Source organism: Oenanthe melanoleuca, chromosome 1A, assembly GCF_029582105.1.
Source record: "Oenanthe melanoleuca isolate GR-GAL-2019-014 chromosome 1A, OMel1.0, whole genome shotgun sequence".
NCBI lineage: Eukaryota > Metazoa > Chordata > Aves > Passeriformes > Muscicapidae > Oenanthe > Oenanthe melanoleuca.
Genome location: NC_079334.1, coordinates 25,509,314 through 25,532,341, shown reverse-complemented (window position 1 = coordinate 25,532,341; position 23,028 = coordinate 25,509,314). Strand labels below are relative to the sequence as shown.

Here is a 23,028-nt window from a genome sequence, read left to right as displayed (position 1 = left end):
CACTGCAAAAGTAGTAATAATTTGTGTATGGAGATAACTGCTGATTAAACACCTATATGAGGCTGGCTGTCTGGAGTGCTAAGGATGCCAGGGCAGCGAAAGCACATGAGAGCTACGAAGGCAATGAGGTGATGAGGTCTTCTGTGCAGCATCGGGGATCACAGGAAAAAGAGAGGAATAGGGGTGCAATTTGAACAGGTCCACAGCCTGTGGTACAAAGAGTGGATAGAAGCAATATAGTTTCTCTGAGTTTCTGCAAAATAAGAAGCGAGAGTAAAGCGAAATAAGGGTGAGGCGGGGGACGGCGCGGGGGTCTGAAGGCAGGGAGCGCGGCAGGCTGGCTGACCGGGGCGCTGGCTACCGGGACGCTGGCTGACCGGGGCGCAGGCTAACCGGGGCGCTGACTGACCCGGCGGCGGGGCGGGGAGCACCGGCAGGCCGGGGCGGCAGCTAACCGGGGCGGCGGCAGGGCACAGTCCCGCTCTGCCGGCGGGCCCGCGGCCGGCTGGGCGCGCCCGGAGGCAGAGCTGCCCATGGCGGCTGTGGCGGGACCGCGTCCAGCCCCGACCGAGCCGCTGACCGCCGCCCCAGGTGTTCCTGGGAGAACACAGCAGATCCCCTGACACTGCAGCCAACAACCGGCAAAGTTTGACGGAGAAGTATAGGGGATCGCTTCGACCCGGCAGGGCAAAAAAGCCGCAAAGCAATACCAATGACGGGGAAAAAAAAAAAAAAAAAAAAAAAAAACAACCCAGTGCTTGAAAACCGCGCGGTTTAATGTCCAGCAACAGGTGCCTGAAGTTGCGGGGAGTTTACGGACGGGGACTCCCCGCAGGAGGACGCTGGGACGGCCCTGACCGGCCGAGAGCATGGGATTCCCGGCCTGGCGGAAGAAGACCGTGCTCCGAGGGGCCGGCGCGGCCACCGCCTCCGCCTCCTCCCGCGCTGCCCGGGCCGCCGCCGCCGCCGCCTACAAGTCCCGTCATGCCCCGCGCCGTCGCGGCCGCTGCCGTCGCGCCCCCCCCCCTCCCGCGCCGCTCCCCGCCCACTGCCGGCAGCGCACGCGCAGCGGGGGCGGCGTCCGGAGCAAGTCTCCCCAATGTAAGATGGTGGCCGGGCTGGCAGCGGAGCGCCCCGAGCTCGGAGATTGCCCGTCCCTCGCGTAAAGGTCGTCGGAGCAGCCGCCCGAGCGCCCGACCGGCCGCCGCCGCACGTCCCGCCCCAGGAGCGCCGCTGTGGGTTTTTCCCCTCCGCTTCTCTCCTTCCTCGCCGCCTCTCTCCTTCCCTCCCCACCCTTCTCCTCCTTTTCCCCTCGCCTCCTTTCCCGCACGCTCACTCACTCACCCACCCGCCCGGCCGCCCCCGCCGCGCCGGGCAGCCTGAGAGGGAGAGCCGCGCACACGCACCGCGGGCCGGGCAGGCAGGAGGAAGGCGGGTGAGTGCGAGCTGAAGGCCGGGCCGGGGAGGGAAGGAGAGACGAGGAGGAGGCGGGGGGGAGCCGGGCCGCTCTGACTGCGAGAGCGCCGAGGCTTCGCCGGGACGGCGCAGGCCGCAGCCCACCCGCCGGTGCAGCCCCGGCGACGGGAGGACGCGCCGGGCCGCTGTCGGGCGCCGAGGGCACCGGGCCGTGAGGGGAGGGCGCGGGGGCGAGCGGGCGGCCCCTCCTGCCCGGGGGCGCCGGGGAAGGGGCTCCCTCCGTGCTGCTGCCCGGAGGAGGCTGTATTTATTTCCTCCTCGCAGCCACCCCCTCCTCCTGCGCGGGGAAGCCCTTGGGCCGGGCCGGGCCACCGGCCGGGCTGGCGGAGGGACGGTGGCCCCGGAACCGCTTGCATTTGCCGGGGCAGGCCGGCGCGGCCAGGCGCAGGCATCGCGGCGTGATTCACTTAGAATTTGCGTGGAAATTTCCTCTCTCCCCTTCTTCCTCTTCCCTGGAGCCAGGCTCCATTTCTTTTTGTGATATGCACTTTTTCCCTGAGGGAGAGGCAAACAGCTGGTGAATGTCAGCCTCTTATTTTTGGTGTTATTTTGGACAGTCCGTGCAACCTCCTGAGATTTGTCTGTCAGTAAAATAACCGGTATGTAACTTTCTGTCTCCTGCTTGCAAAATCCTAGAAGCTCTTTCCATTTTGTGCATTAGCAGAAGCAAAAGACAAGGCTGTGTATGGGTGCTCATCCTGCTTCTAGAGTCGGTCCTACAGCTCTACCTGCCAGTGTAAAAGGGAGCAGCTGGTACCTTTGTATGTACAGTAAAGGGGAGGGAAAATACACTAGATAGTTATCTTAAAATGCTTTGTTACCATACCAGAAAGGATTTAATTGTCCATGGCTTATATGCTTCTGTCAGTGTGGTAATACCAAGTATGCCGTTCATAGGAGAAGCAGTTCTCTCCAGAGCGTGTGTTAATGTAAGCAAAACCTATTAGCTGGTTAAAGCTGTGGAAATTCTAGACCTGCAGATGTTGGCTTACTCCTGTCCAAAAGTTTTAGAAGTTAATGTTGGCCAGTCACATGTTTGCTGAGCCTGTACAGGTTTCTAACTCACTGTGTTTTAACTGTCTGTATTTTGTTTTAGTTTTGAAATGTCTTGTCTTGAACATCCCTGTACTTTGACTTCGTATTCATGTAAACACGGTGTCTGGCACTAACAGAAGAACACACATACTGAAAGATGAATATGCAGAAGAATGATTTTTTTTCTTGTCCCTTTCACTGCTTAAAAAAGAAAAAGTAAAATACAAACTTAGGAAGAGCAGGGAATAAAACAGCTGTTTGACTTAAGAGTGTGAATTAGTTTCTGATAGCCTACAAAAAATCAAATATATTGCTAGTTTCTTAGCACCACTGTAATAGTGTTAGTGATCTAACTCGTGGTCTAGGATTCAGCTGTGCTGCACCTTAGGCTTTTGGAATTCTGTGATAGAGTTTCCATTTCATAAACAAGATGAACACATGCAAGTGTTTAGAAATGCTTGGCAGTTGAACGTGGCTGAATTGCAAACTAAGTTCATTTTAGGGGAAAAGATTGTTTTGCAAAGGAGGAATGCAGTGATAAAATTAGGTCTTTTGTCTTGCATGTTTCTTCAGGTGTCTCTTTGTTAGCTTTTAAAATTAGGTGTGTTGGAGGATCCTAACAGTTTTTCTCTTTACAGAGAAAGAGTGGTGAGTGTCTGTCAGGAATAGTGCTCTACCAGTTTCTTGATACCTCAGAAAGTTTAAGAATATCCTTAGAGTGCCCACTAAATAAAAAGCTTGGGTTAAAAAAGCTGGTGAGAGAGTATACATAAGTAAGTGGCTTTTTTTGTTTAGTTAAAAGTAATCTTTATGTAGAAATACATGTTTTCCTTCATGGCTGTTGTTCATAAAAGTTAGGGTATTCTTTGTGAGTTAAATGTTTTTGAAGTAGCTCTGACCGAGATCCTAAGTATGGGCCCTGAAGGCTTAACTCTGGCAACTATTTCTCAGAATCTCACCTGCCTCTTTGAAACAAATGAGATATTTCAAATAGGCTGCTCTGTAAGCAGAGGTATAACTGTTAAGTGGCTGATCACAGATTGCATCTTGGGCCTTGGTTGCTCTGGGAAGATGAGGCTGATCTATAGGCCTTAACACATGCTGAAAGGAAATTACTTGCTCAGCAAGACTGCTAGGGTCAAGGGTTCCTAAACTTTCACACGGTGAATAGTGCCTTAGGTTGTACAAACCACCTCTTGTCCCACTTGCAGTTATGCTGTATTGCTGAGATAACTTGACTAAGTGTATATGTGAAAGACTGCATAACTTACTTTGCTTCAGTGTCCTGAATACTTTCTGTCTTTAAAGATGTTCATGCTTGCTTTTTTTTTTTTTTTTTTAAGTGTGTATCTTTCTACCTGCTTAGTCCCCTTTTTATTGGATGGTAACAGCGTGAAGAGCTATAGCTTTATGAATATAAATATGCCCCATCCCTCTGGGCTGTCCTCTCCTGTATCTTGGAGATTAGTCTATGAATTTATTCTTTTCAGAAGGTTGGTTAACATTTGTTAACATTTTAACAACTGTGAACACTTTCCTAGACTTGGAAAATTAAGCATAGCAGCAAATGGTTTGACATGGCTTGAGCTGCTGCTCAGACCTTCTGGTTCTTCTTGTAAGTAAATTGGGAGGGCAGTGCAAGTGTCTAGCAGGAAATATGACTATAACATCTGTAAGTGAAAGCATGTATGCATTTTTGCATTAAACTATTTGGATCAGTTAGGTGCATGTTTTTACCAAACTGAGTTTTTTTTCTGTCACACCAGAAACTTTGTGCTTGGTTTTTTCAGACGGCATTTTTCTTGTATGAGAATCTTCATAGTTTCCTTATTTCAAAATTGTGTTCAAGATTATACAGATTTAGTGAGTATTCAGAATACATGGTTTTGGCTTCTGATTAACTGTTACTAGACTGACTGCATCAGCTGAAGGGGAAGAATTAGTGTTTACATTAGTGATTTACACAGAGTACTAAGATCAAATAAGTTTTGTAATGATATGTTTTATTTTCTTTCCTTCTACTTGGCTGTTTTGGAAACTTGACAACTCCAAGGTATTTCTAGTAGGAGTCTATCATCATGTAAAATGGAGCTTGCAAGTATTTTCTAAACATGTATGTACAAAATAAGGTATTTATAAATCTAATGCATGTGCAGCTTGAGGAAGCCTGCATCCAAAGCTATCAAGACAAATACAGGCCAAGGGAATTATGCTTCTTATCCTTTTCTGTGTATCCTGAAAACTATGTACTATGTTTTTATTCTGGAGCAGAATATGTTAGTGTTGGATTTCATAATGGTTAATCAGTTGTTAGTGTATTTTTGTTAAGATATTTCATCTGTTGCTGGTTTTCAGATTGGGGAAAAATAGGTTGGGATCAGCATAAGGGGGATTTCTTAATCCTTTTTTTCACTGAGCTAAAAATGAAGGTGAATGTAGAGATCAAGCAAACATGCAAGTGAACTTGGTGGAAAGGGAGCTTGGATCTTTGCTAAGGCTTGTTCTCTGATCAGTGCTGTCTGATTTTGATCTGGTTCTGTTCTCTTGCAAGGGAAGCGTGGAAGACTTCATCTGTCTGTGAGTAGCTTTCTAACATATTGTGGTCCCAGCATCTGTTTCTTCTATCTCACTGTTGTCTTGAGAGCAATAGATGCCTAATATGAAGTGGGTTAAACTGACTACGAAATCTGATGTGAAGTGATTGTACTTCTGCATATCTTGTTTGTGAGATGGAGGGTCCCTTGTTGTAGTGCTGGTCCTTGTACTGTCCCTTTCTGGACTTTGAGTATTTTACTTTTCTCAGCTTAGCAGTCTTTCATGGCTGGAAGGTGATAGTACGATATTTGGTATTTGATTGCAAGTATCAATTTCTAGCGCTAGAAATTTGGAGTGGTGTTTTTGTGTTGTTGGGGTTTGGTTTTTTGTTTTCTGTTTTCAAAACAAATTAAGTGAAAGAAAATGCAAAAGTGTCAGCACACTTCTTTTTTCACTTCTAATGGTTCTTCAAATTCAGAACAGAATCACATGAGCTTTGTAGGGATGGCCAAAAATGTGATAGGTGTGTGTTCTGTGATTTTCAAGTAGCACTTCATCCCAGGTTTTACTTTTGCCAATTTTTAGGCCTTTTTTGTGGTTGAGTGCTTATGTTTCAGACTGCTGAGGCCTAACCTTTTCCTTGCTTAACAGAAGATGCATTTATTTTTTCCAAATGTGGATGTTCTCAAACGTTTTCTTCCATATAAGATTTGATAGGCAAAAGTAGAAACTAGAAGGATAGCAATCCTACCCCTCGTAGGATAAAATACACTGCATAGGAAGACTTGCTAACAATTTTTCAGGTCAATTTGTTTCAGGAGCACTGAATTCAACACATGAGATTTATTTGAAAGCAGGCTTCATGTTATATTTTGGTTTAAAGTTTCTTTCACCTGTATGGATTTAATGTGGATCCTGCTTGAATAGTGTATATTAATTTTTAATTGCAAGATACATAAGCTAAAACACCTTGAGTGTAAAATACTGTAGTTGCAGATGGAGTAGTTTTGTTATTTCTAAGCCTGTCTCTTATTACATGTTACAGTAAGTTATCTTAAAAAAAACAACAAAAAAAACAGAATTTGAGTGTAGGCCTGGGAGGAAGTAATTATATTTGTATGTGCTTTGGAACTGCCTACCTGAGGGAGTTTCTGGTAGAAGTTTTGATGAGGGTTATGTCACAGATAGGTAAGCATGTGGTGGCTGTTGTTCAGGGTTTTGTTTTCTACTACAACCTAGAATTATAGAAAAACAGGATAGGGAAGAGGAATATAGCAATAATCACTAGATGTGGGGAGAAAGTATTCAGCTACTTTTTTGTCTTTCTCTGTCTTCTCTTCAGATATAATGAATGAAGATAGGTATGTGTAGCTATAGCTGTGCCTGTCAGTTAAAGACCTAAAGCTTCTCTGTGATCTCTAGATATTACCTTGGGCTGTTGGACATTGCAAAAATAGAATCTATTCCCTGTCTTTGAATAGCTCCTGCTTCATGACGTGGCTTTTTTTTTTTTTTTTATTGAATGAAATCTAGAATTAGTCTTCAGTATCTCATTCATAAAATGTCCCCTGAGAGCTTTTAAACTAACATAAAATAAAAGGCCAAAACTTGCTAGGTCAAAATTAGTATTTATAGGTCAGCATGCCCAATAGGTAATTTGGATGCATTTCCTTCAATCAGTGTGAACTGTATGGGGTTCCTAAACTCCTGAAGTTCTGTTAAACTCATTGGTCTGAATGAGGGAGGCCCAGTAGCATTAATCCAATTTGTCTAGTGACTTAATCTTACTGCCATTTATCATGTAACTGCTGCTCCTCTGAAGGAGCCCTTTTGCATGTGTTTCTGTTGATCATTTAGCATGTTGAATCCCTTTTCCTAAGAAGGTAATCTTCCCTTTTATGAAACTTCATCCTAGGTTAAGGGTCAAATAGTTTATAACTGAAGAACCACGTCAGGAGTTAATGCTTCCTAGCATCTTTGAGAGCTCCTTTGCTAATCCTTTCATTTAGTAAAGCGTATATTTAACATATTAATATGGTTTCATATTTAGTGGCAAACTGGTTCTAGAGTATAGGTGGCAAATCTGAAGCCAGAAGATGATTGCTGGTTTTCTTTACATAACTGTTAAGTGTACATTGAAAATATGGAGGAACAGCTGGGAAGTTTAAGGAAATAGCAGCTCTTATATCAGGCTGTCTCTGCACATGGGTAGTGTTAACATCTGACTGGATTACAGTTTCATTTGAGTCTTGAATAGTAGTTACAATTGTAAGCATGCTTCAAGGTATGTCCATTCTTATGTTTTCACCAGTGTAATGGCTTCCTCCTCTCATTGAGCCCTTCTAGAAACATTAATTTCTTAATTTTTTTTTGCTTATGGTCTCTTTCTCATTTAACTTGAGGCTTGTGATTCTCGGGAGGTGGGGCAGAGGCATACCTTGTTTGAGACCTATTCCTCTGGTTACTATGGTATAAATACGTAGCACAGTACAGTTTGGTGAGAGCCAGCTCTGTTGTGTGACCACGTGACTCTGACCATCTGAAGGAAACACCATACCTTGGGCAGAAACTGCTTAGAATTGGTTCTGTAGTATCTTTTCCTGGGAAACCAGCTATTTGCTTTTGTCTTCTCTGTCCAAAAAGAGAACACTATACAACCATCTTTATAGGGAGTGGCACATGGCTTTTATTCTTTGAGAGTTGTATAGAGTATAAGTGAAGAGTCAGAAAACAGGCCGTTCTGGAGTAAAATGGTTATTCTGTCTCTACTCATAATTAATACCAGTTACTGTGAGGATTTTTTTTTTTTTCTTTGCACATATGTATTAATTATTGACCAGAAGTGAAGCAAAATTTGTTTTCAAACATATGTAATTTGGTGTTAAGAGGTGAGAGGGAGGGTCAGGTTCCTTTCAGCACTTGCAGGCTATAGTCATCTGCTCGTAACAAATGAGCCAGTTATTACCAGCTGCTGTTTCTGCTGTATTCAGTGTGTGCCACCTCTGAAAGCATGGTGAAGGTAACTTCTACAGAGGTGCAGTGCAGCATCTTTTGATTGTACTGTGTTTTCCTGGGACTTGTGATGGACTCTAGAAAATACTATAGTATATGGAGGTATAAGGAAGGAGATGGACTCAGTGTCACTCTGTGTTTTATTTGGATTTTTGAGATTTTTTTTTTTTCTAATTTACTAAATATAAAGTCAGCTATCGAAGAACATCCTGTCAAAGCTGACATCAGCATCAATGTTCTTGAGGTATCCTTAGTGTCTTCATTTCGTTTTTTGCTTCTTCTAGTTTTAAAGGAACTTAAATGCATCAGCCAATTCTTTGTTCTCGTAAGGTGGTTGTTTGATTTTTCTTATGGATTTTGGTTAGTGTACATCTCATAGGGGCTTAGTCTTCTCCAAAGGAACTGCATTCAGCTGCTCTCTTTTAGTATTAAAAAATCACAGCATTTAAAGGATATGTTGGGCAAGTGTATTTGCAGTCAACTTGTACTTCTGTGCTTTTTATAACATATTTGTCGCTGTCTGACAAATTGTTTGGGATTTCATTCAGTGGGGACTTCATATGTACCAAATGACTCCTTAACTTCACCTTCCTGAGTTAATGCAGCTCCAGGTAGTGGAGGTAGCAGTAGACAGAATTGAATAAATCCAATACTACCCATCCTGCTTAAACTTCTGGAAGCTGATGCTGTTACTTCTCATTGTTCTCTTTCTTTCTTCTAAAAAATTGCTTTATATGTGTATGTCTCTAAAATTTGTTTACTACAGCATATAGATTATCTTCAAGCAGTTCTCTATGTTCTGTTCCTCACTGGGATGAAGGTGCTTCCCTCAATGCAGGTCTTGGTCTTTCTCAACTTTGTTTTTTAGTAGCAAGTATGTATTTCCCTGAAAAGAAGTAGGCAATTGTAGCTTGTCTATCAGATATGTGGGAATGGGTATTTATGGTGTGGGTGAATATTGTACAAAGCAACTATCTTTCTGGATTTCTAGCAGGTATATGGAGGATGAGTGATAAGAAGGTTCTTTGACTCTCCGAAGCTTTTCTGTGCTTCTCATTAAATGAATTGTTTGCTTTTTGAAATAAATCTCATTTTTTTAAATTACAGGACGGAAAGTAGAGTAAAATTATAATTATTCTTTGTAGAAGCCAAACCAGCTCCAAACTGGCGTTGAGTGTGACTGTGACATGGTAGATGTTTTTACCATTTTCTGTTGACTCAGATGTCAGTATATATTATTGAAAGAGCATCCTGCTCTTGTCTGAAGCAGATTGTCTTAAGCATAGCATTCTTATTTTCCATCCTGAACTCCCAAGTTGATTTCTTTCTTCAGCTAGTAGCTTAACTGATAGCTCATTAGATTTATTTGCTTGTGCATTTTAATTAGATGTACCTTTTATGTTATCCAACTGTTTTATTAATTACTAAAAGAGGTACTTCGTTGCCTTGAATTATGTGCTAGAGAATTTCAGATTTTGGAGAAGCTTCACCCTTTATCATTTTTAGCATGAAACAAGAAACAGGCCTCGTTTCTACCTGCTTTCAGATAGTGCCACAAATTTGAGCACAGGATGCGTGCTATATTTGGAATTGACTTTACCTCCCAGAGACACATCAAGAAAAAGCTGAAATGGTTCACTCATTTATTTTTTCCATTGGGTTTTGCAGTTACTAGCTACAGGGGATAATGCTTTTCTTACTTTTTCACTCTTCAGAAATTCTGAGTGTAGGTACCTTGGTGTAACTATTCTCTTTAAAGTGGAAGTGGGTTTGTATATATTAAACTTCTGTTGTATTTTTACAGTTCCACTGCCTTGTGTATTTACGTATTAAGGCTGTTATATTGTGTAACAGCAGTGTTCATGGTAGGAAATTGTTATAACAAAACTTGTATTTTTGAAGCTAATGTTGCAAATGTAGGCAATGTTTCTCTGTTTCAAACATGTTCTCTAACTTCATTATCATCAATAGATCTATTCCATTGAGTAAAGTTTACTACCTAAATGTTTGTAGGATCATAGCCTTGATTTGTGGTATTTTGGTTTTCTGCCTTGAGCACCACCTAGTTGCAATAAAATTCTAATGCATTTCTGCATTGGCTTAGGTTTAGAGTGGAAAGTGTAGACGAGTTCGTAGAATCACAGAATGGTTTGGTTTGGAAAGGACCCTAAGGATCATCTCGCTCCAGCACCCCTGCTGTGGGCATGGATACCTTGCACTCACCCAGGTTGCTCAAAGCCCTATCCAGTCTGTCCTTGAAAACTTCCAGGGATGGAACATCAACATCTCTGGATAGCCTGTTCCAGTGCCTCACCACCCCTGTAGCGAAGATTTTCTTCCTAACATCTAATTTAAATTCATCCTCTTTCAGTTCAAAATTTTCACCCTTTGTCCTATCACTTCCCTTCCTGATAGAGTCCCTCCCCACACTTCATGTAGGCCCCCAATTAGGTATTGGAAGGCTGCTATCCAGATCTCCCTGGAGCCTTCTCTTCTGCAGGCTTAACAACCTCAACCTCATAGGAAAGATGCTACAGCCCTCTGCTCATCTGTGGCCCTTCTCTGCACTTGCTGAAACTGTTTCCTCTATCATGCTGGGGACTTCAGTTAGTTATTCAGCTAATAATGTTCTGTCTCCCAGTTGTCCAGTGTTTATTTGCCTGTGGCTTAAAGTGACTTGCCTCTTCTGACTCTGTACTGAGGGGCAAATATTTTTTTTGTGAAAGTCAGGTTTGCTTTTTTCCACTTGTGACTAAAGATGCTGAGTGTAGATGGCTGAGAGTGAATCTGGGGGTGGTAGCTGCTGTCTCACAAGTTTTAGGATGATGTTGAAGAGGCTGACCTAATCCTCCTTGTTCCCTGTGTTTCTTGGTAGTTTCTCAAGGATTCTGAAGAATGATGTTAAGCCCATGCAAGGGTTTATTTTATTTTATTTTTTTCATAGGCTGGATGAGGAGTACAGACCTTTCTCTGATGTATTTGCTCCCCTTCAGCTGTAAATGAAATACACAATGTGGGTCATCAAGAGAAATATGGAGATCTGTGTAGAAGATTCCTTTTTTTCTGTTAAGGAAGCATGACTCCTTCTTTCAGTATCTGTAGCTCCCCCCCCAAGCCTTTTATTTTGAGAAGTGCTGGAACACATCTCAATTAATGATAGGAGGTATGAATTAAAGCTTTGGATGCATTTCTTCTTTTTCTTCACTCCTTCCCCTGTCCTTGGGATTTGTTGACTGACTAGTCATGACATGAATTTTCCAGTGGTTAATAATTCCTGATGTTATTTGCTTTGTCAAAGAGTGTGGGATGTTTTCTGAAGAGCTGTTACTGTCCTGAAATACCTCATTGTTAGTCTGATAAGTAACTTTGGAGGACTGGAAGACTCATACAGAAACTTCTGTGTGTAATTGTTGGTAGGGTACTATACCTTATCAGGAATTTGCTCTAAGTGCTGGAGTACTTGTGGTGGCTTTGTTAATGTTTTTACCTTTTTTGTTGCTGGTTTTTGTCTAAACCAAAGATGGTTTAGACAGCAGCCCTACTAGTGTACTCTTATTTTCCTCCCTGATATATTTCTGATATTTGAGGCTTGGATGCTGATTTGATCCTTTCTTTTCCCTTCAGTTCAGGGCATCTTTTTTTCTTCATATCTCTGTGTGTGTGTGTGTGTGTGTGTGTGTGTAAATACGAGCTTGTAAAACTACAACACTTTATTCAACTGTATGATGATTTTTTTAGAAGTTAATCCATAACTTTTAATTCTAGTTTAGAAAAAGAGTTGCAGGCTGAACAGGAGATGCTCTCTTTAGAGTTGATATACATTGTAGAGAGGGGTTATAGTGAGCCCAGAAAGGCTCATTTATAACTCATTTTAGCTTATGCTAGAGCAGATTTTCGTATGAGATCTTAGTTCCTGCAGTTCTAACTGGGGAAGTGCAGGGATAAAGATAACAGCTGCTTTGAATCAAAGTTTTCTATTTGCTTTGGAAGACTTTAAATCTAGCAGATGTGTATAAGAAGTAACAGTTTGCTCTGAGTAACCTGGTCTATTGTAAAAGGTGTCACTGCTCATGGCAGGAGTGTTGGAACTACATGATCTTTAACGGCCCTTCCGATCCATGCCATTCTGTGATTCTATGTTAATAGACTTAACAGTAGATAGTGGGGCTTCAGTGGAAATTCAGGAAAGTTTATTTAAACTTAAAGGTACTCCTTGATGTAAATGCTGAAGCTTATAGAAGTAATGCAGAATCTCAGAATCTCCAGCACTGACACAGGATGTTTATCTTCCTGAAGTTTGAGGTGGTTGCTTAAAAAACTCAGTGATGAAATGTTCGAAAGGGAATGGGAAAATACCAGGCTTGCCAGCGATAAGCAATGGGATGGTGTGCCAAAACTTGAGGAAAATAAGCACTAACGGGATCCCTCAATGTGCTTCAGGAGGTGTTTGGCTACAAAGTACACCTGAAATGTTTCTACACCGATGCAGGCAGCATGAGGAGCAAGCAAAACTAGCTCCGAGCTTTAGCTCAGTCCCAGAAATTTGATACTGGCATAAGTGAAATCTAGTGGGATGAGTCTTGTGATTGGAGTGCCCTGTAGGGATGGTTGCAGGCTCTTTAGGAGGGATAGGCAGGGCAGAAGAGATGTGGGGGGTTGAGGCTGTGAGGGTGGCATTTGTTATAACAGCAAGGATAGAATCTGTGGAGTGCACAGTTGTCAGTGGCACATTCAAGAAGCATTTGGACAATGTTCTCAGGCACATGATGTGACTCTTGAGGTGTCCTGTTCTGGGCCAGGAGTTGGACTTGGTGATCCTGATGGGTCCTTCCAACTCAGCTTATTCTGTGATCTATCAACTTTTCCATACACTGTCCATGGTACTGCAGTTGCAGACATTTCCCTTCCCCAGCTGTTGTCAGACTGAGAGTGTGTTAGTATAAAAGTGATTTAGTATTGAAGTTATGCTGGATTGTATGTGTGTGAGGTAGTGTGGGTGTTTTTATTTCAATCTCCCTTGGAGGCTTTTTCTTGTTTGTCCTTCAGGTTAGGTACTTCTGTCCAAAGCCCCAGGAATAGTAACAAGGCTCTATTGGTTAAATGCTTGTTTCTGTAGTAGTGTCTATGTATAAAGCAGGAGAAACATACTTTACTTCTTGGCTAAAAAGCACAATTTTGATAATCCAGAGTAATTTCTCCAGTTTGTAACTGCAAGTACATTTTGATTTATCTTATGGCAGGATTTAGTCTAAGACCTTTAGGTAGCTTCAGTGTCATGATCAGGACTATGAATAGAGCCCCTAATGAAAGATAAAATTAGGTGTTGAACATTGTAATGGTGTTTCTTATCTTCTGCAGAGTCTCTTGGGAGAATGAAGGAAAATCTGGTCCTAGCAATTATCTTAATCTTTGCAATGTACCAATAGATAATGTCCTTTACACTAGCTATTCTAGATTTTGCAGGTATTCTTTCTCAGGCTTGGGAATTTTGAGTAATTAGAAAAGAGTTTTTAAACTAATCCATTGTTATGTTAGTATTGCCCTTAGATGAAATCTGAAGGATGTGTAATTTTTCAGTGCATTAGGACTTGTATTTCCTTTAAAAACAAAGGACTGGACAGTAATTTTGGTCTTTTGACTCTTAAGACTTGTGGGGGTTTGATGGCACTTGCAAAGTAGAACTAATTGGGGATTGATAAACAAATACATGTGTTTGTAAACCTTTATAGAGTGCTGTAAAGGAAGTGCTTAAGTGAGCTTTTTGTGTGTCTAGTACTACTCTTTGGTTCTTTGTCAGTCAGGAGTTCAGCAGATGTAATCCAAATAATCGTACGCTAATTTTGGCCTGGAGGAATGCAAAGGTTCTTCATTCTTTGTGCTGACCTTTTCTTGGTTTCTCTCCATGGGTGGTAACTTAGTTGGTTAAGGGCAAACTGTGGGTTACTGTGGGTGCTGGATAGCTGGGCTGACAGGTGTAGTGAGTAGTTTACATGTGTGTCGTGCTGTAGAAATGGTCTTTTTCAACTTAGTATTCCACTGAAATACTCCAAACCACATGCAGCTTGCTCACTCCTCCCTCCCCCTGCAGCAGGCTGGGGAGGAGAACTGGAGGCACAAAAGGTAAAGACCATGTTTTGGGATAAGAATTTACTGGAAACAGCAATGAGATAAGGCATCAAACAGTAACAGCAGCAATACCAATGACACAGGGTGCATGAAAGAGGCAAATGATTCACAACTGATTGCTCATCTTGGGAAACCCCTGACAGTACTTCACTTCCCTCCACCATACTGTGCCACCCAAAAGGGATGGACTCTCCCATCCCTGGAAGTTAGTCTAGAATTACCTCTGTGTCATAGCAGTGCCTCCTTCCTGACTACTGTGAAAAAAAAAAAAACAAAAGCAATCCTGTCCTGCCTGGGACCATCTAGGTAGCTGAAAGGTCAGAATTCTAAAATACTCAGTGGCTACTGAAGAAGTAGTGCTCTGCAAACAAAATTTTGGCATTGTATTCTAGAGCAGAGGTGATGAGGGACAAGCTCTTCATCTGAGTGTGTGGGTTTTTATAAAATCCCTTTTTTTTTTTTCTTGGAACTGTTGAACTTATAAAGGTGTTTTCTGTTGTGGGTTGCTTGGTTCCCTCCTATATAATTTATCAGTGAATCAAATCTGTATTTTACTGCTGCTAGATGTATTGAAAATAAAATTTAAATAATATGGTCTTTGTCTAAAAATTCAAGTGTAACATTTGTAAGAAGTGTAAACTTTTTGGAAAAGTGAAGGAAAGGCTACTTATGTATGTTCAATTCTACATCGTAGTCCTTCCATAGATAATTAGTATAAGAAAATGATTCTGAAAGACAAAATGGCTTTTAAAGGTTGATGAAAGTTGAGAAGCAAATCTTATGTTTTGTGGAGAGCAGTAAAGTAAACTTTTCAGTTTAAGCTGTTCTAAATTAATTTTTTTTACTGTGCAAAGTGCTTAGTGGTAAGGAATTCTAATAGTACACTGCAGTTCTGCCTAAAATACTTGGCAATATTTCCATACCTGCATGTAATGAATTTTGCCACCTATACTGCAAATTTGTGTTGATCTGTGAGAAAAAAGCAAATGTGAGATTGATAAATGCGTTTAAATAGGAAACAGATGTAGCTGAGATGTTCAGCAATGATAATGCTTCCTATTACAGACACTGTGTAATGTTTGTATAATAGATACTTCGGGGGTTTTTTTAATCCCATTTAAACTGATGCAAGATGCTTATTTTACTGTTCAGTTATAATATACTGAAGGCTCTGGGTTTTTTCTTCCTTTTACCTGGTCTGAAAATACTCTTATAGTAGGTAATTTACAGTGTATGTTCCAAGAGTGCCCTAAAGATCTTTTATCCCTCCCACCCCTGAAGTATGGGTATTGGTTTTTCTCTGCCATGATGTAGTTGATTTAAATCTATTTACGTTCCAAATGACAATATTTCTCCTTTTGCTGTTCACTGAGAATACCAAGGTAAATTACTATTAATTATAATTCTTATCCACACTAAGATAAATTTATCTTTATTGGTGTTAAAAATTTGGGACAGTAGCTTTGTATCAAGTGCTGAATATAAGCTATAAATAGGACCTTTAATATATCAGTCAGTAATTACTGAATTTTTAAAGTGTCAGACTTTGTCATCCTGTTCCCCTGCCCAAGACGAGGGCTGCAGAAGTAGCATCTTATTGCATGCAGAGATAGTAGTGTTAGATCAATATACTAGTTCATTATATGTGTTGGTTTAATAAAAGATGTAATCATAACCTACAAACCCTGTGGCTTTTTTAGAGCAGGATGAGTGTAGGAGTGTATGCAAGGCATAAGGATGTGGCTTCTTCATCTTTGGCAGTCTCAGGACTCTGCAGAGCTGTGCAGTGCTAGGAGGAGACAAGTTTTCTTTCCCTTCATGTTCACACTCATCTTTTCTTGTGGCTGTCCTTGATCCCTGTCCTGCTGAAGGAAAATTGCTGTGGGCACATGCTTTGTCTTTGGTACTCTGTGTTCAGTGCAGAAAAGTAGCTTGTGTCAAACCTTAATTCTGCATAGTGATGTGCTATTTTATATGCTGTGTGAGAATTTAATCTAGAGGGAATATTCTGTGTGCACTAACATTCCTAGTCTTATGCGTAGCCATGTTTTCCAAGGACTTAAAAATCTTAGTGGCTATTAATGTCCTGTTAAGTTTTCAGAGTGGTTTTTAGTCTTGCATAGAAATGATTTTCATATGGAAGTTGAAAAACTAAACTGTGGAGTTTGCATTGCAAGATGGTTACTGGCAATGTAGTTCTTTACCTTGAGATTGCTTGTAGAGGAGAAATAATATAAATTCTGTGTGGTTGGTTTGGAGCTCTTGCCTTACAGAGAAAGCAGCTAACCTGGCAGCTGTTGTAATCTGTTACCCTAAGGAATGGGGCAGTGGGAAGCATGTCCTTGCCACTGACTGGTGTCAGCATGCTTTCCTTCGCCTGGGAGAGGATGCTTCTTTTCTATTACTTCATAACTGGATTTCTTCTCTGCACTACCTACTCCATCCAATGAGTGTTTGTTTCCGTAAGGTCAGGGAACTGAGTTGCTGACGTTCCACCAGTAGCAAGAATACTTCATCCCTTTCCAAAGATTTGCTATTTGTTTGGGAGGTGGGAATTTATCTGACTGCCATTCTAGTGTAAATTTGGGAACAGTGATGTAGCTGAAACCTGTGTACATAACCAGATATTAATAAACAGAATGTCAGGACAACACCAGAAAACCAGAGATGCCTTTATTCACCTTGACTATTGATTGTAAACTATCTACGGCCATAGCAATGCTTTATAGGCAGTCTGAGCTACCAGCATCTTTCCATGTGCTTTGTTATCAATGTAAACTCTTGATAGCATCTGATTTACCTATCTGTATGCACAATACTGATCACAAGCCTTTTCTGTTACAGTAGGTAAGGATAAAACACTAACCTCTTCCGAAGATAAGTGTCCCATCTAAAAAAGCAGATAAAAATCTGTAATTTTATTAAGTCAGAGGAGCAAATTATACTGTATGTGATCTTATGGTCTATACAGATTACTTTTATCCTCACTTCATTACTGTATGGATCTGGCCTTTATGCAGATGGATATTAAAAGAACCTGGAATGTGTAAACTATTCCTTGTCAGGAAGCAGATAACCTGGATGCCATATCTCTGAATAGTATGATATTCCCCCTCCCAAGTCCTCAGAAAAAATGTTGAGAAATATCTTTGTGTAACTCAGGGAGTAAATCTATTCCTAAGTAAATTTAATGCTTTCATTTTGGAAGTGGACATTACTATTAGGGGCAGCGGCAACCACTCCACTCTGATGTAGGAACACTAATATGGGTTTTCAGGTTGCTCTTTAAAACTATTAATTACTTTTCAGCACCTTGCAGATAAACAGTAAACCATATACTGTAAAGTTTCTGTTACAGGTTCAGAATCACGCAGACTAGCCCACACAAAAGTAGCAGTGCAGTATGACCCATTGTTTCATTTTCATGTTTCTGCACATATATTTCAGATTTCCTCATCAAATTTGGCTCTGTGCTTTACTGTTTTCCTGAAATATATTGCATGTCAGATACAGCTAATGCTGTCTGTCCTGTAGTAAGAACCCGCAGTAAGCATAAATGTAAAATGCACGCATTTGTATTTCATTCTGGTTCATTATTACTTGGCCTCCCGATGCCAAGACCCTAGAAATTCTGTACAGTAAAACAGAGTAAGTGGGTCATTTTTCTTACAGAATTCTGCTGCTGGGCTGATTTAGGTTTATTTGCATATTAATTTTTCAAATCTCGATTAGCAGGGTTTATGGCTGTTTATAACTGCTACGTAGATTAGCCGTTTTCCCTTTTTAAAATTAGATTTGCAAATTATTTTCCTCCAAATCAGAGTGTCAGTTGTGTTTTTTAGAGGATCGGTTTTTAGGATCTGTGAGTAATGCTGTAGTTACATCCAAGATTCAAATATCATAAAACTTAAGTCAAATGTCTTAATGAAAAGTGACATTGTCAGAAGAGTAGTCAGAAAATGTTGAGCTCTGAAAACCAAAGCGCAAGAGTCAGTAATAGCACATCTCAAACATCTGCTGCTCACTGGATTCTGTTCTCAGGCGTCTGGTACGCTATTCTGGACACATTGAACAAATCTGTCCTCAGTAGCTGTTGTACTTGGCCCAGGTTGCTGCAAGAATAAGAAGTAAGGGTGCAGACACCTCTTGGTTCTGATTTGCCTCAATTTAGGAATTACTGATACTAAATTGAGATGTGTGATTGATTATGTGACTGCTTTTAGTGTTAGGCTTGTTTGGAATCTATTGCTCTTTCAAATTGCTTTTTATTACTAATGACTTTCTGAATAAAACACCAGTTACCTTTTTGTTTTTTAACAAGTCCCTGCAGCTTGTAACTTTATTTCTTTGATTCATTTTTGTATGGTTCAATTACCCTCTAGAAAATGCTTCAAAAGCTGTCCTGAGCCTGTAGAGGCCCTCTTGACCCCTGTCTTGAAAGAGAAAGAATTGTTCTGCTGACAGACTTAGGGTTAATTGCAATACTGATCAAGAAACAAAGGTGTTCTTTCTGTATTTGTTCTAGACCGACTACCTTGAGACTTCTCTAGAATCTCTGTTCATGATGTTTTATCTAGAGAGGACTTTTGCCGCTGTTCAGCCCTGAGAACTCTTGTTGATTATCACAGTGCTGGCCGTGCAGAGTCTGGCACTGTAATAGACCTGTATCTGTAATAGACCACAGAGCTTTTTAGTTGTCCCTGAGAGTAATGTGGAGCCAATATATGTGCACAGAGTAAAAAACTCTCTTCCTGATGCTCACATCTGACCCCAAACCAAAAATACTTACACTGTTACTGATGCAAAACAACTTTCTACTTCTGTTTATCCCTACAGTGGAAGAAAGGGTAGTGATCAGGCCAAGGATTTTAAGAGAGAGCCTCAGCTTTTCAGGAAGTCATCATGACATACTAAGGATTTTTTTCCTCAATTGCTTTTTTTTAATGCTTCCATGGTCTTTTAACCATACTAGGTTGGGTGATGTGAAGGCTTAGTGTTGTAAACTACCTTTCATAAAGGAAAGGATCTCAGTTGCTGGAAGGCTACAAAGCAAACTCATTCAGCTTGTTTTGTAGAAAGGTAAGAAATATTTTACAAGTGCTTTCAGATTTTACTGAGATCTAAACATTCAGCCTCCTAAGTCTATTTTCATGGGTCTCTAATACAATTAAGGAATGAGTAGTAGATTTTCCAGGAGTGGAGCATACTTGCCAGTATATTCTGAGAACTGATCCTGAATATATTAGGGATGTGACACTTAACAGTGGTATGAGTTTTCTGTTGTAGTTTCAAACATAGATTGTTTTTAATAGCAACTTAATCCATAGATACTACTATGTTCTTAAAAGTTCTCTTTAGCTCTTAAAGTCTTGTGTAGTCCTATTTTGGGGGAAATCTGGGTGTTGTCTTGTGAGGTGGTGTTACTATAGTCATCTCAGCTTTGTTAGCACCAGCCCTTTGAATTCCTCTTGTGCAACATAATCTGATGTCTCCTTTGTGTAGTTTAATGGTTAAGTATAATGGGCCTTGTTTAGAGATGAGTGATTCTTCTGTAAAACAAACTGTGCAAAGAAGCTTGCAGCTTGGGGTAATATGCCAGACTTTCAAGGTTTAATGTTGCTATTTTACAGTATAGGTGCCTTGTGCGGGGGCAAGGAAAAGCCCTTGCCTTCATTCAAGATTCCAATTATCTGGGGGGACTAACAGTAGCCTCTTAAAACAAAATTCTTGTATATCTTGTATCTCCTTTGTTGTGATTCTTTGATACTTGTCAGCAGGATTATCTTGTAAATCAAAAGTTTTGGAACACATTGAATTAATTCTTAGAACCATGGCTCTGGGCTCATGATTGGTTTAGAGTTTTTCCTTCCCCAGGAAGTGATTTAGGCTTTTTTCAAGTTCCTTTGATAGGTCCAGGTTTGTAAAAATGAATAAATGCTTGTGTGCTGGTTGTATGAATGCCTATCCAGGGACTTGTCTCTCATTCCTGTTTGTTGATGTTGTAGGTTTGATCATCACCAGAAAAAGTGAAGAGCAGCTTGATAGTGATACTGACATCTCTGGGATGCTTGCCCTTGCTGGGGAAACTCAGTCTTTCTCTGAAACTGCCCAGGCTACGTGTGATGATTTGTCTATGTTCACTGATGCTGGATGTTGTCTGTACTCCTGCCATCCTCCTCATTACGGAACTCTGGCTTTTTGGTCCATTGTGGAGTCTTCCTCATGCCTTGGATCCTAAACATTTAGCCTATTTTGATCCATGACAGCCTGCTTCCTCTATTTTATACCTATGAAGGCAGAATAAAATGAGAACAAGCTTACTCTGTCAGCTGACTGGAAGGAACACTGGGATACAGGCTCATGTGATTTGACTTTCATTTATCTTACTATAAATACAGCATTGATGTAAAGTTCAGCCCTAAATTATTGACAGAAGTGGGCTCGAACTCTTAATCTGAACACATAAATTATTAACTAATTTTCTTCCCAGAAACTTTATCCAAAGCCAAGTAAAAATGCATGGATTCAAACTCTTGATTATATTGTCCAGCTAAGAGTATTTAAGCAGAAAATGCTTGAAGATGATCTTTCTCCACCTAGAGGGAATCTTGACATGATATGGTTTGCTACCAGGTGATAAATATGGCTCCCCGCAGATACTGCTCAAACTGGGCTAGTATAGTCTCTCAGTATTTTTTTTTGTCCTTGCACATTTTACATGTAGCAATACCTGTAGTTCTTCAGAACTCTGAGCTCTGTGTATTTTGATGCTGCTCTTTCCCAGAATTTACTTGTGTTGCTCTTTATGTTAAAACTGCCCTCTTTTCTGTTGAAAGCCATTTGCTAATGAGGATAGGCAGTACCACCAGGACAAGCATTAGAGGAGAGCCCTTCTAATTGGGTAGTATGTGGCTGTGTAATTTACTGATTGTAGATATGTTGCTTCCTTTTCCTTCAAATGTTTAAGATTTCAGTTTTGGCTGCCTGTACTGATTATGTATGAAGTTGGAGTATATTAGGAGGTGCTTGGATCTGGTTATTTGTGATACTGCTGTGCCAAGAAAAAAGTTTTATTTATAGTAACTAGCAAACCAAGGAAGAATAGTATGGTCACAAGCAGCTTGTTCTAAGTGATACTAGCAGTGGGTAAGTTAGTATCTTCTGTGAATACTAAAGTTTTTGAATTGGGTTTTCTTGTGTAATGATGCTCAAGTAACACTACAGAAACATCTGTCCTCCTAGTTTCCAAGTAGATCAAACCAATCTTGATGTAACTAATGTCTTCTTCAAATTTTTATCAGTTCCTAGTGACTAGAAAAGCATACTTATGGACAGTATCTCAGTCTTGTTGGTAAATATTTCTCCTTAATAATATCTGATATTGCTGGACACAGAAATGCTTTGTGCTGTAGATTTGCTTATGATGTCTTTTAAAGTCTTGTAAATGAAAGCACTGTGATACAGCAGTAAATCCTGGGAATGTCAGGTAGGACTGGCAGCATGAAAATAAGTGTGATGCAGCTGCAGTTCTGCACATTAGTGTGAGTGTGGTTACCTGGCTGATTCAGCAGTTTGTAACATTCAGTTAGGTTTGTGTAGATGTCATAACATTCAACATAATTTCCTGATCTAGTTCTTCAAAGAGCTGTGAAATTTCATGAGATTGTGTAGCTGTTGCCTGACTAGCTAACCATCTTCAGGACTTCTAATAAAAGTATAGTGGGAGAGCTTTACTTGACATGAAAATCATTATACTTTACCTATGTTTTCTGTGTGAAGTACAGGCTCAGCAGATAAGAACTGGGCTCCTCCCCAGCTGTCTGATCAGCATGTGTCACTGATAAGACTTTGTCTCATCCTGGAAATAAGTCATAAACTTGTAGAGACAAACCCAGTCGAACTCGTAAATTAAATGCCTTTTAAAATAAATATGAACCAGAATTAATAGCTCTTTTGCATGAAAAGTTTTTGAAGAGGTTTATTTTTTATCTCATTCAAGTTTGTTTCAAAATAGATTAAGCATTAATTATATTTGATTTTATTAATTTCCAATTTGGATAAAGAATGAATGTGCATATATGGAGGGAAAAACTTCTGCCAGCTTTTCAGACCAAGTGTATTAACACATTGGACCTTCTATAATTATCAGTGGAGGCAAGAATCCTCAGGTCTAGACTACGGGTTAATAAATTTAAGATTTTTGTAATATTTGGTGATTGGGAATGTCAATTCATGTGTCAGCATTCTGTAACTGATTGCTGATTGTCATTCTCTTTCCCAAGCTGTGTATTTTTCTTGAAAATTCAAAATGCAACTTCATTGACTTTGGCTTGGTGCTCCTAAAGAGAAAATTCTGGCATTGTTCTTCATGTGCTGAATCAGGAACACAGTCAGGAGATCTGTTCAATTTTTTTTTTTCTTTTCTCTCCTTTTCTTTCTTTCTTTTCTAAGTGAGCTGTAGACCACAGCATATTCAAAAAGTGTGAGTTACATGAAGAGAAATTACTGCTGAGTTACCTGATTTAAAAAAAAACCTCCAAACTCTTCATCTTGGTTTGAGCATGTATAATCAGACACTAAAAGGCAAAATACTTGATTCGGATTTGGAAATACTTTAAATGGTGTAGTGCAAAAAACTGGTAGTCTGTCAGAAGCTGTTACTGTTCTGGCAGTTTTCCTTGAGTTCTGTCCTGTGTGGAGGAATAACAGCAACTGACTATTGCTCCTACACCATATCTCTAGGTCCAGAAGTATAAAGTTTGTCATAGTTTTTAAGTAAATAATTTTAATGTCTCTGCTTCATCTTGACATATGCAAGAATGGCTTGTATGGTGCTTACTGGGC

General features: G+C 40.5%; 1 protein-coding gene across 5 annotated transcripts in view; it reads left to right on the top strand.

Annotated features, from left to right (window-relative positions):
* The first annotated feature begins 1,158 nt into the window (after window positions 1-1,158).
* CNOT4 (CCR4-NOT transcription complex subunit 4) overlaps window positions 1,159-23,028 on the top strand; it is a 75,581-nt gene continuing 53,711 nt past the window's right edge. For 4 of the 5 annotated variants that reach the window (XM_056516235.1, XM_056516226.1, XM_056516228.1 and 1 more), the window contains exon 1: window positions 1,159-1,235. The gene's annotated coding sequence lies outside the window, so the exon portion shown is untranslated. Of the gene's footprint in view, window positions 1,436-23,028 lie in introns of all 5 variants that reach the window. The other variant, XM_056516241.1, reaches the window with a different exon arrangement.